Below are 13,863 nucleotides of genomic sequence, written 5' to 3'. Positions count from 1 at the left end.
TATAAAATTTATATCCATAAAGTACTGGTTTCTTTTTAAAACTCACAGATACTATAAAATTCATATCACATTTTACCCATTCTGAAACTTCATTCACTCTTGTTTTTATAATCTAACCGTATTGATACCTATAGCCCTAGTTTATTTAAGTGCTGAAAAGTAATCCATCTATGAATATATTATCATTTGTTTGTCCACTAAAAAGTATTACTTAGCCAGAAAGTGTTTACTGGGTCATAAAATGAAATCCTAGGAAAATGTGTAGATGCAAAGGACCTTGGAAGTCATCTGATGCAGGGTTTCTGAAGCTGCGGTTCATAGACTTACCTCTTCCATGAATGAGCTTTAGGAGGTCTAAGAAATCTGAACCTCTGTGGGATGAGTATTTTCTGCAGGATGGGCCAAAGCTTTGACCATATTCTCAAAGAGATGTATGTGCTAGTTACTTGTCCTAAAGGAGTTGAGAACCTGTGATCTAGTTGCACTCTCATTTGACATATAAGAAGACTGAAGCCCAGAGAGGTTAAGTAATTTATACAAAATCATAGTGATGACAGACCCTGTTCATAGATCCAGGTCTATGTTATTGCTTTTCCAGAACATCACATTGCTGGGGTTTTGTGCTTGTTGATTTCTTATACAATGTGAGTTAAGTTCCTTTCAACTTTTAGTCTATAAAGTATAATTCCATCTTTTCTTTGTTTTAATTATTATCCACTGCTGGTAGGGAGGTGGTAAAATTGGTACATTCTTACATCCTGGTGGCATTGTAAATTGGCATAGTCTTTTGGAAAATAATGTGAGATGATAAAGTGCCAATAAAACATTAATAGTTTTTGGCTCCATCATTTTTATATTGAGAAAAAAGTCCTACAATTGGACAAAGGCACGTGCACAAAATGTTCATCAGAGTATTATTTGCAGTAGTGGAAAATATCTACTAATAGGATAATGGATGGATCACAGTATGTCCACTCCACTGAATACCATGTAGGCAATTAAAGTTAAGATTTTCTAAAATGTTAAGCAATAGAAGGAAATGCTTACAACATAATATTAAGTGGAAAGTTATGTTTACATAACTTTATTAAGTTATGATTACAACTTTGTAAAAAATCCGCACAGGAGAAAAAACTAGAAGTAAATACAACACATGATAAATGATCATTTACTTTTTCTTTTCTTGATGCAAATTCTTAGGTCATAAGAATTCTATGGTCATAATTTTTAAAAAGTAAACAAAAATAATACCATCATTAGATCCAAATGCAATGACTTTTTTTCCAAATGCAATGAATTTTAATAATTATGTTTCCTACAGATTCATCATCTTAAAAACATTCAGAAACAAGACTGACTGTCCTTTTGTACTACATTTTCATAGGCTTTGGAATGCTGTCTTCAGAATCCTGTGTAAGATTACCAATTACAAGTTGGTTGGTTGCACTCACAAGTCATCTGACCAAATGGCTACTCAATTTCCATATTCAAAGTTGGACGCGGATTTCTAAATTGTTGTCCTTAAGTGAATACAGTTGGTTTCTACATTTATCTGACAGGAATCATCATTTTATAATCATATGTTATGTATGGATCAGGGAGATATTTTTCCTAAGGCAGGGTTTTCTTTTTAACGTTTTGATGTTTAAATTCATTATTTCAATTTAAACATTTTCTTGGTGTAGGGTCTGCTTTAGGATTTTATCATATGTTCTTCTTATTCCGATATTTCTGTTTAGTAGAGCGATCAAATTAAAACAAGCATGTGTTCACCTAAAGTCAATTCATTTCCAGTCTCTACACAAACACACACATATATATTTTTTTCTTTCCTTGGTCAATAAACATTTATAGTGACATATACATATATTTTTTCCACGCTTGCACACGAGCTACACCAGCAGGGGGCGAAATACAATAGGAATTTCACAAGTCATATAGATTTTTCTTTAGTGACTGAGCAATAACAAAAAATCCAGTACCACCACAAAGCAATTGGTACTCCAATTTAAAGTGATGCAGTCTCCGTATTTCTTACAGCGACTGAGTTGTAAAAAGACAAATGCGAGTCTATTTTAGCGCTCCAAGTTAATTTGTCTAGAACGTTGCAGAGGCGGGATAAACCGTGATGAACTGCTTTTGTCCTTATCCTTCCCCTGATTTGTATAATTTCTCCACTCAAGGGGGTGGACACTTCTCTGTGGCTGAGGGGGTGTTTTCCGTCCTTGTTTTTTTGCGTAGCTGTTGAGCTTTGTTGTCTTGGAACTATTACCGGTGCAGGTTTGGCAAAAGTGAGAATGAGCACTCAGCAGGGCTCATGATTTGCAGGGTTAGGTACCCCGGGCTCATCATCCCGGACGATAACAATAATCCTTAAAGCCTTATAGTTTGATTTTTACAGTGGTCGGTGTTCTAACAGATATTTGTGATGATAAAAAAAGAGGGAAAGGTTATAAAAACGCAAATGATCAACTGCTCAAGACTGATGATAGAAAAAAAATCCGTTATGACCCCTGCTAGAGAAATGCATAAGTTGATTTGCTATCTTTAGCTTCATTGGATATTCTCCCGCAGCATCTATGAAAAATTACCACCGTCTCCATCTGTTAGCAAAATTCCTTTTTTTTTTTTTTTTGGTGTTGGTCTCAAAGCCAATTTGTCAGTCTTCGGCGGGTGCTTTCCCTCTTAAGACTGATTTATAACAATCTCTTTGTTATGTATCAACCACCAGCTTCCTCTTCTGTCAGTTTAAATTAAAAAGAGGAAGGGACTTGGACTGAATGAAAAGTCGTTTTTCGGGGCGAAAGGGGCAAGCCGATAAGGGCTCTCCGGTAGGTTTTTGGTGGGTAGATATGGTTCTGTATTTCAAAATCTTGGCAATTTTATTTGGAGAGCAAGAGACTTAACTCGGTCTTGACTGAACGATATCGTTAACCGGCTGAAAAGCACCTGTCCCTCGCCTGGAGCGCAGCTTCAGCGGCAGGCGGAATGCGGAAAGACGTCTTTCCCCGCAACAGCTTGATGACTCACAAGGAAGTAAAGAAAAAGGGCAGCTTGCCCACACCCAAAATGGCGGCCGGCACTCTGCACGACCGCGCCTGCGCAGGGGTAAGCGTTCTGTGACACTAATTCCCCTGGAGTGTCCTCCCCCACCCCCCCCCCGCCGTACCCACCAGCGCCCGGCCCCGACCTAGCCACCTGCGCCCGGAAGTGACGTGTCGGCGGCAGCGGTTCCCCCGCTGCATGATGGGAGAGTGTGTGGAGTGGGCGGGGGGTCTCGGCGGAGGAGGAGGTGGAGGAGGCGGCGGCGGCGGCGGCGGAAGAGGGCGGAGGGTGATGGGATGGGGGTCCCGCGACAGCGCTGAAACTCCGGGTGGGCGCCCATGGCGCTGCTTTGCTGACAGGGCTGTGAGCAGCCTGCCTTCCGCTCTCACCAGCTCCGCGTCGGACTAGCCGGTCCTTCCCCGGGGAGCCAGTTACTCCCCGGGCCCCTGAGCCATGCCCATCGCGGCCGCCCCGAACGAGCCAGGTAAGCGCCACCGCTCCGCTTCCCCGGCCGCGCCGGGGAAACAGGGTGCTGGGACCCGGCCCGGCCCACTGGCCGGATCCTTGCCCGGGCCGGGAGCACCTGCCTGCCGCGGAGCCTGGGACTGCGGGGACAGGGACGGTGCCGGCTCTGCGGGCCTGCGGGCTCCGGACTTGGGCTCTGCTCTCTTCCGCGGCGGGTGCGGGGACGCCGACGGCAGCGTCCAAACCGCACAGATCCCTCCCCGCCATCCCGGGCACCGGCCGGGGAAGTGTGAGCGGTTCCCACATCCCCGGCCGCCGCCGACTTGCCCTGCCCCTCCGCTTCCACCTGCCCACAGCTCCGGCCGGCCGCTCCCTCCCGGGGGCTGTGAAGTTTGGGGCTTTGCTCGGGCTTCCTCTTTTTCCCTCCCCCTTCCTCGTGACAGGTGTAAACACTGCCTGCTTCTCTCAGGCCCGAGGCCGGCTGCGACCGGAGTGCGGCTGCTTCCAAGGGTCTCTGAAGCAAGCGGATTTTGAGTCCTCCAACAGGCAGAGGAGAGCCCCAAAGCTCATGCATCCGCTCCTGAAAGGATCTTTTCTGTTCCTTTCTTGCACTCCTAAAGAAATCTGTCTCCTCCCCAGATTGTGTTCGCAAAGTTGGACTATTATTCTTTACGCTCCCAGTTTGGCAGGTGCAGTGTCTTGCTTAGGCAGAGGACAAGAGTATAGGGTGAACAGTGGTAGGGTCTTTTCTCCATTAGGAAAGTACTGAGAGTGGCTGGGTTTTTCTCTTAGTGGTTTAGCAAGTTTTAGCTTGGTTTCCCACTGAATCTTATCTTGGGGGCCGAGGAAAGGACTAACTCATATTTGTAAATGTTTTAGTGGGGGCATGGGAAGGGGGCAAATTAAAAGCAGTGGTTCCGTTTCAGAGTTCTCACTTTAGGAGAAGAAAAGTAAAACTTTACTTTTGAACTTTAATCTTCCCTCTTCACTGGCTTTCACGGAGTATTTTCTCATACTCCGAATTGGGTTGTTTGGGTTTTTTTGGTTTTTATTTTGAGGGTGGGAGGGGGAGACAGATCTTTGATGTTACATTTAATTGTTACTGTTAACCTTTTAGACATTGAAATATATGCCAAACTCTAGGGGAAACAAATGTTTCAGCACTGTTCCATGGATATAATTTGCACAGTTTATCTACATTTTATATGCTTTGCCTGCTTAAATGTTGGCTTTTGTAGTAGTCATTTTTAACTGTTTGCAGAAGTATATGTGTCTATACAGAGTACCTATGGTAGCCTTGTAAATTTTGTCCATGAAGATACAGTACATGGATTTAAAGATCTTGTATAAAATATTTAGCCCAGTAAATGACATAGTAAATGCTTATTAGATCGAATTCCTTTATGTATCAATCAGATACATTAATTGATCTTCAAAGTATAGATTTATTTTTAAAACCTTTAAAAAGCTCTTGTAAGAAATACACTAGAATTCACATAATATGTAGGGCATTTGTTTTTGTTTTCGGATTTTTAACCTAGAGACTATTAAAAAATAATCCTATATCAAAGGTTTCCATAATTAGATACTGAGTCCATAATTGCATGGATAAATTTTGCAGAATCCAGTTGTCTTTATGAAAATTTTGTAATCTAGATGAATCCTATTATGAAACATCATTTAAAATTTTAATTTGTTTTACTTGCAGTTAGTTAAGAGTTCAGAAAACAAGTGAAATTTGAGTACCAAATGTTTTATTTTTCTGTGAGAGCTAAATTAACAGTCTAAAAAGTCTTTGAGGGGCGCCTGGGTGGCTCAGTCGTTAAGCGTCTGCCTTCTGCTCAGGTCATGATCCCAGGGTCCTGGGATCAAGCCCCACATCAGGCTCCCTGCTCAGTGGGAAGCCTGCTTCTCCCTCTCCCACTCCCCCTGCTTGTGTTCCCTCTCTCGCTGTCTCTCTCTCTCTCAAATAAACAAAATCTTAAAAAAAAAAAAAAAAGGAAATAAAAATAAAAAGTCTTTGCATAGCTTCCCATTGAGGAATTACCCCTTCTCTCATAACCCTACCCACCAAAACTCATAAAGGAGGCCATTACGTATTTAGGTATTTTTAAACTGTCATAAATTATTTAAATCAAATGTTTATATTGTAATTTAATGTTACCTACAATTCATAAGTTAAAAAATAAGGACTTTATTCTCTCTTAGCAGTTTCAGTTCCTTTCTTAGCAGTTTCAGTTCCTCTTTATTTAGGCTAGTGAATCTTTCCAGCCTGAACTTCGTAAGTATTTATACTTTTTACACAATTTGAAAAATGTCTGGCATTATATGGGTTATATATATCTATCAATTCAATAATTAGTCTTTTCTCAGAGTGTGTATATATAATACAATCACACGTCCTTTTGCAACTTTATGATAATTACTAACACTGATGAGTGAGATACTTATCTAAGTGATTTATTTAGAGTATATTAACTCATTTAATCCTCATAACAACCCTATAAACTCATAGTGGTATCCCCATTTTTCAGGAAAGAAACTGAGGCACAGATGTTAAGCAACTTGCCTAAGGTCAAACAGCTGGTAACAGAGCCAGGATATAATATGATAGTTTTGCCTATATTTATGTAATTTTAATATAGTTTTTAAAACATGCAAAACTATACAATATATTTTCTGGGAATCATGGAATATGTAGCAAAAGTATAAAAACATTCATTGGAATGATAAATACCAAATGAGAATAAAAGTTACCTCTGAAAAACTGAAGAGGGATAAAGGATCTAGGAAGGGCCTGTGTTTTTCAACCATAGCTTTACTGTTTTTAATATAAATCTGAAGCAATTTCGTAAAAGGTTAAGATTTAACACAGCTAAGTGGTGGGTACTTGATCATTCATTATATTTTTTTCCTAAACTTGTGTGCTTGAAATCATAATAAAATAAAAGGTCAGGTTTTTCATTTTAAAATAAAGTGTCACTTTGTCTTTTAGCATTGTATATTTAAAAAGAGGACAGGGAAGTAGTTAAGTGTCATTTTGTATTGACTTTCCTTTAAAATATAAGGAGGTTCTAACTTGAAAATATTTAAAGAATTGTTCCCCTTCCGAGGTTCCTCTGCAGTAACCTCCCTTGCCTGGGCTCTCCTCTTACTCCTGCCAGCCATCTCAGCAGCCCTGTATCACACTCAAACTCTAGTTTCTATTTCTGGCCTTACCCTGCGGTTGGGGCTCGTAGGTCTGGATTAGACCTATTCCCTGGGAAAAGGAAAAAGTCAGAAACTATACACTGGGGAGGAAGCAGAGAGGTGGGGAATCATTGCTCATTAGTTTGGGAGAAATGAAAAAAAGAAGGAAGATAGGATTAATACTCTCTCCTTTCTTCTTCAATCTTAAGTAAACCTTGCAGAGATAAATTGCTAGTAAATTAAAGGTTGTCTGTATGCTCAAAGCTTAATTTATAAGCACTGTTTTGGTGAATAGTTCCCAGAGGAAAATAAAGTAGTAAATTAGAATAAATTTACTGTAGGCTCTATTGATGTAAATACTTTAAAAAATGCCATAAGCCATTTCAACTAACACTATGGTATTCTCTTTCATTCTTGCTGCAGTATGTGAGGCCCTGTTCTAGATGCTGTACTGAAATGAACAAATAAGAAAAAAAAATTGCCCTTATTGAGCTTCATTTTCTTGCATTTGTGTGTGTATATATATGTGTGTGGGGATTAAAAAAATAAAATATAGAGGTGGCAGATGATGTTAAGTATCACAAAGAAAAACAGTCCATTTGGAAGGATACAGGAGTTCAGACTTTTTGTCTTAGAGATAGGAGTAGGAGGTTGTTTTTGTTGGGGCTTGCTTTTTTATATAGGATGGGCTCAGAGAAAGCTGAAGACCTGAAGTTGGTGAGGAAAATACAAGGGAAGAGTGATAGAAGCGGAAGTATGCCTGGAATAGTCAAAGAATTGCAAGGGGAAAAGTAGTATATGTGATCCCAGAGTTAGAGGGTAAGAGGGCAGTATTGCAGGGCTTTGTAGAAATTCTAATGACTTTGGCTTTTTACTGTGTGAAATGGGAAGCCATTGTAGGATTTTTGAGTAGAGATGTGACATAATCTGTTTTAAAAGGTTCTGGCTAGGGGGAAAAAAAGGATCTGGCTGGCTGCTGTACAAAAAATAGGCTATAGAATGCAGGAGTGGAAGCAGGAAGATTCCATTAGGAGGTGGTTACAGTGATATGGACAGTTTCTTGAATTGGAACCTCTAGTAATTTCCCCATTGCTAAATTCGAAAAACTTAGAGGTACTCCCTTATGAAAATTCAAGGCCCTCACAGCCCACTTTTCCAGCATACTGCTTACTTCCTTCAAATATCCTACATTCTAGCCAAACTCCTATTATGTGACTTACTGTTCTTTGACACTTGCCCCATACTTTATTTTTAGTGCCTGCTGTTACCTCTGTCAGTTAAAACCCTTTTCATTTCAGATTCTATCTCTACTAAGCTTTTTCTCATTTTCACCATTCTTCTCTTTGCAATCAAGTAAGATCTTTTTCTTCGAATCCTTGTAACTACATTTTACTTCATTTGATGTTTATATTCTGGCTTGTGTTAATTTTATTTTTCTCTTCTGTTGTTCCCCCTAATTAGTTGTAGTTTTCTTTAAGATTGTGACTCCTTTTACTCATTTCTACCTCTTATAGAACCTAGCACAGTTTTGTATGTAGTAGATGCTCAGAAATAGTGGCTGTATATATATATATTAATTTTTGAAAATAGTCTTTTATTACAGGGGCATTGTAGAAAATTGGCAAGCAAAAAAAAAAAAAAAAGAAAAGAAAATCACATTCCTGCTATTCAGAAATATCCCGTTAACAGTTTAATGTATAACTTTCCCCACATTATATATGTGTGTGTGTGTATGCCCTTTTAACAAACTGAAGTCTTATCATACAGACTGTTTTGTTTTGTGTTAGTCAACTAAACTTCCCTTGCCATTTCAGAAAATTTTCATCTAAACTAATATTCAAAGCTATATTCAAATTCTTCCCCAGGTGGATATCTCTTTTCAGTTGATTTGTCCAAATCAAATCCATATTATATTTTTTCTGGTTATTAAAATTACGAAAGGATAATATGTTTATTATAGAATAGTTGGAAGATGTGGAAAAGCGTAAAGAAAACTGGTATGCCCCTTGATGGCAGGGACTCATCTGTTTTAATGCCTGGCACAGAGTAACACTCAGTAAATATATGTTAAAAGGAATAATATGTGTTAAAAGGAATATTAGTCATCACACTACAAAGAGATAACCAAATGTTTTGGATTGCATTCAGTTTTCCCGCCTCCCCCCCGCCCCGCCCCGCCGTGGGTATATGAGTGTCACATACACATATATGTATGAATCGTATTATATCTTGGTGAAAAAGTTTGTGATCTTTGACTTTGTTTTTGGTTATTTCCATAGGACTGAGTCTTAGAAGTGGAGTTACTAAATCAAAGGGAAAACCAGTTGCTTTCCAAGAGGTTATAATAAAAACACTTATCTACAAACAGTGTTTGAGAGTACCCATCTTCCTTTAATCTCCTCAGGTGATCAGTAAAAATGCAGTTTTTAAACTGTTTACCTGAATTTTTATTTTGGATTTAGGCTTTTCAGCAGTATGGAATATTTGCGTAATTTAAACATTTTTGAGGGTTTTAAAGGGAGATGTGTCCTTATTTGATATGAATTTAAAATGGCTTAATGACATGTTCTTTTTTTTTTCTTTTTTTAAGGTTTATTTATTTATTTGACAGAGACACAGCGAGAGAGGGAACACAGCAGGGGGAGTGGGAGAGGGAGAAGCAGGCTTCCCGCTGAGCAGGGAGCCCGATGCGGGGCTCGATCCCAGGACCCTGGGACCATGACCTGAGCCGAAGACAGATGCTTAACCAGCTGAGCCACCCAGGCACCCCTGCCATGTTCTTTTTAAAATAACTCTGATTATGTTAACAAGCTATTTAAGTACAAGAAAGACAACATTAGGGGTGCCTGGGTGGCTCAGTCGTTAAGTGTCTGCCTTCGGCTCAGGTCATGGTCCCAGGGTCCTGGGATCCAGCCCGCATCGGTCTCCCTGCTCAGCGGGAAGCCTGCTTCTCCCTCCCCCACTCCCCCTGCTTGTGTTCCTGCTCTCACTGTGTCTCTCTCTGTTAAATAAATAAATAAAATATTTAAAAGAAAAAAAAGACATTATCTTCTGGAACTATGTTGTGCAGCACAATAACCACTGGCCACGTGTCACACTTTTAATAAAGCCAGTCCAAAGTAGATGTGCTCTAAGTGTAAAAAACACACCAGATTTCAAAACTAATGTTAAGATATATATTTTAGGTTGATCGTATATTAAAATAATTTAAATGCTTTGGGTTAAGCATATAATTTCATCTGCTTTTTTAATTGACCGTTGGAAGAGTTAAAATTGTATATGTGGCTCGAGTTGTATTTCAGTTGGGCAGTGCTGCTCTGGAGCATGACACTGACTTAATTTTATCTATGGAAAAGAAATATAAGATTAACTTCACTACTCTGGAAAGCAGTAAATAAGTTTTTAAAAATCACTTCTTATATTTCAGTTTGTCAGTATGTTTTTCATAAGATGCACAGTATGCACAGTCATTTTTCAAATTATAAGTGTTTAATTACAGACTGTAACTTACTGCAGTTCTTATGCTCTGAATGAAATATAGGACTTGGGGGAGGGTGTTAGGAAATTTACCTGAGAAATTGATCCCTCATCTAAGAATTGAAGGATGTGTGGGAATGTTTTAGGCAATAGGCTATAGGTGCAAAGGCCCTGTGGCACAAAAGAATGTTTGCCTTTCAATAAATCAAAGAGGGCCTAGTTTAGAGCATTGGAAACAATAGGGGAAGGGAAGAGAAGGTGACTGGAGAGATGGGAATGGCTTATATAAATTTTATTAAAGATTTTTTAAAAATCTTTATCACAATCAGGGAATCAGTGTGATCAGATTGACTTTTTAAAAGATTACTTGGGTTGGGCATGATTGAAACCAGTCAAGAAGGGGCTGTTTAAATGATAATGGCAACTTAGACCAGAACAAGTCACAGGAGGTGAAAGGAGGTACAGATATTCTAGAATTGAGGGATTTATGAGATGAAAATGGTTATTTAGAAGACAGGGGAAGGTGAGGAGCTTCCTCAAAGGTGGCCCTCATGTTTCTGACTTAGTAACTAGGTGAGTAGAGGGGCCATTCCCTGAGTTAGAGAGCCCTGGAAGAGGACCAGATCTGAGGAAGAAAAGCTTGAGTTCTCTTCCTGTTAAGCTAGGTTTGAGTTGAGGAATTCAAGTGGAGAGAACTAGTAGAGTGTTGGCCTGGCAGGTCTGGAGCTCAGGTTTACGAGAGCTGGGCTGTAGGGATAAATCTGGCAGTCCTAGAATGTGGTCATTAAAGCCTTAGGTGGATGAGATTGTTTGGGGGGAAGTTGAATAAGAAAAGAGCCTGGATGAAACCTGTTAGAACTTATACTAATTTGAATATGTTTCATACTTAACAAGAAAATTTAAGTTTGTTTTGAGACTTATTTGTAAAAGTGAAAGTAAGGAGTAAATTGGATCAATTAAGTTAAATATTTCTGTTTGACATGTGTAGTCAGGCAAGTAATCTAACACAATGCTTATTTGGTTACTTGGAAACATACCTTTTTCCAGCAGCAGAAAACAAACTGGGCTTCTTCCCTCACGAACACATTGAAAACAATTATGAATAAGTATTGGGTTTTTTGTTGATTTAACAGATTTAAGGAAAAATTATGTAATTCTCTCCTTAAATACTGTAACTCGCTCCATAAATTTTGAAACTCATTTTTAATTTTTTTTACAAAGCAATTTAAAATAAGAATTATTGGATAGTTCTATAATATGATAAAATGTATGTATGCCTCAGATAAAAAATCAGTATCTTAATTTAGGGGGGATACTAATGCCTACTATCACCACTACTATTAGATTTGGTATTGGAGGCATTAGCCAGCACAATCAATAAAGAAAAAGACATAAGAATTGGAAAGGAAATGGTCAAACTACTCCAGTTTGCTTATGATGTGATGGTAAACTTTACAAGTAACAGGAGCTTTCAATTTTATAAATAGTACTTAGCAGTTAGAAAATAGGATGGAGGGGCGCCTGGGTGGCTCAGTTGTTAAGCGTCTGCCTTCAGCTCAGGTCATGATCCCAGGGTCCTGGGATCGAGCCCCGCATCGGACTCCCTGTTCAGCGGGAAGCCTGCTTTTCCCTCTCCCACTCCCCCTGCTTGTGTTCCTGCTCTTGCTAACTCTCTCAAATAAAAAAAATAAAATCTTTAAAAAAAAAAAGAAAATAGGATGGAAGTGGAGACCCCATTTTACATGAGCAGCAAAAAAAATAAATAAAATACCTAACAAGTTTTAACAACAAATGTAAAAATTCTACATTGCTAACATTGAATTTTTATGTTAAATAACAATTCCATGTTTAGGTAATAGAGGATATCATTCTTAATTCACACCTTATTCTTTTAAATGATACTTTTCAAAGCAAGACTTCTAGGAGTAGGATCTTTAATATTTGCATATATCTTAATGAGACCACAGTTATTTAAAGAGATAAAATGAATAATATTTCTGCCTCACCCGCCCTCCAAGGTGGGTGTTTGGGGGGTATTTTCTTCTTAGTCATTGCTTATGTTTTGTAGTATTTTCTGTTTTGCTATGGTTAATCATCTCTCATCTTGTTATTTGGATGCAGAAATGTTGACCTGGACTATTTTCAGGTAAAACACTTTTGCTACAGTGACACTCAAAAATCTGAGGCATTGATTTCTTAAGACTTTTGCTTGTAGTAGCTATTTTTAAAAAGTCATGGACCTACATTAAGAGATAAATTAACTCTTTTTGCACTGGATATTTTTAATAGCATCTTTGTTCCTTAAAAAAACAAAAAACACCAAGAGTTTCAGGAATCTCATTCAAATTTTCTCTTTCCTGAAGCCCAAACTGGAATGTTTGACTATTCATTACTTAAAAAAAAGAGAGAATATTCATGACTTTTTACCTATAGTTAAGTTGTCATTTCTTCTTACTCCTTTCATATTTCAGACGCATTCCTCTATATCATAATGAGCCAGCAGATGACAGCTTTCCATCTCATTAGGTTTCAGAAGTTTACCTGACACACAGTGCAAGTTTCGCACCTAAATAAAAAGTACAGATTTTAATCAGATTACCAGGGACCTTGGTTTCTGGAAGTAGAAAAAAGTTTGTTGTTGCTGTTCACATTCGTTTCTTAATATTCAACTGCAAGTGAAACTGATTAATTTTTTAAACATGATTTTATTTTTTCCAAGGATTCTATAACATTTAAATTATATACATAATTGCATCTGTTTCAAGGATTATTGCAGTAGTTTAAATTTGATCCTTTAAGGAAATCTTCCAAGTTTCATTTAAGAAAAATATCAAAAATTTTATGTTGTAAACTCTTTTTAAATCCTGAGTGTGAAATTTCTTTATGATATTCTCAGATAAATGTGTATGACAGAACTTTAAGAAATGTTTGTACGATTGGGGCGCCTGGGTGGCTCAGTTGGTTAAGCGACTGCCTTCGGCTCAGGTCATGATCCTGGAGTCCCTGGATCGAGTCCCGCATCGGGCTCTCTGCTCGGCGGGGAGTCTGCTTCTCCCTCTGACCCTCCCCCCTCTCATGTGCTCTCTCTCTCTCATTCTCTCTGTCAAATAAATAAATAAAATCTTTAAAAAAAAAAAAAAAAAAAAGAAATGTTTGTACGATTAAATCATTGTAAGTAGGGGAAAACTTTTTATAAGAAAAATTACAATTTAATTGATTTACCTGTATCAGTGAGTTCAGCAGTGAAGTTTACAGACATTTATGTCATCCCCAAAGTTATAAAGTCTGGTGATATTCTTATCCTCTGGAAACTTAACTCAGTGGCTCTCAAGCTTTGCTGACAATCAGCATCATCTTTGAAATTTTTAAAAAAATACCGATCTTTAGGTCCACCTGTTCTATTAAAAAAGGAAAACTTTAGGGGCGCCTGGGTGGTTCAGTCGTTAAGCGGCTACCTTTGGCCCAGGTCATGATCCCAGGGTCCTGGGATCAAGCCCCGCATCGGGCTCCCTGCTCCGCGGAGAGCCTGTTTCTCCCTCTCCCTCTGTCTGCCGCTCTGCCTACTTGTGCTCTCTCTCTCTCTGTTAAATAAATAAAAATCTTTAGGGGAAAAAAAAAGAAAACTATTTATTTAAAAAAAAAAGGAAAACTTAATACGAAGCTAAGATTGAGTAACATTGGTTTATA

General features: G+C 38.6%; 1 protein-coding gene across 8 annotated transcripts in view; it reads left to right on the top strand.

The window, feature by feature from the left end:
- Window positions 1-3,289: 3,289 nt before the first annotated feature.
- AFTPH (aftiphilin) overlaps window positions 3,290-13,863 on the top strand; it is a 68,645-nt gene continuing 58,071 nt past the window's right edge. For 5 of the 8 annotated variants that reach the window (XR_010405660.1, XM_045884893.3, XM_045884894.3 and 2 more), the window contains exon 1: window positions 3,291-3,529. The gene's annotated coding sequence lies outside the window, so the exon portion shown is untranslated. Of the gene's footprint in view, window positions 3,530-13,863 lie in introns of all 8 variants that reach the window. The other 3 variants (XR_010405661.1, XM_064572427.1, XM_064572428.1) reach the window with 2 other exon arrangements.

The sequence above is a fragment of the Mirounga angustirostris genome, unplaced genomic scaffold, assembly GCF_029215605.1.
Source record: "Mirounga angustirostris isolate CCGP_5_RB_7025 unplaced genomic scaffold, mMirAng1.0.hap1 SCAF_10, whole genome shotgun sequence".
NCBI lineage: Eukaryota > Metazoa > Chordata > Mammalia > Carnivora > Phocidae > Mirounga > Mirounga angustirostris.
This window is presented reverse-complemented; position numbering and strand designations above follow the sequence as displayed.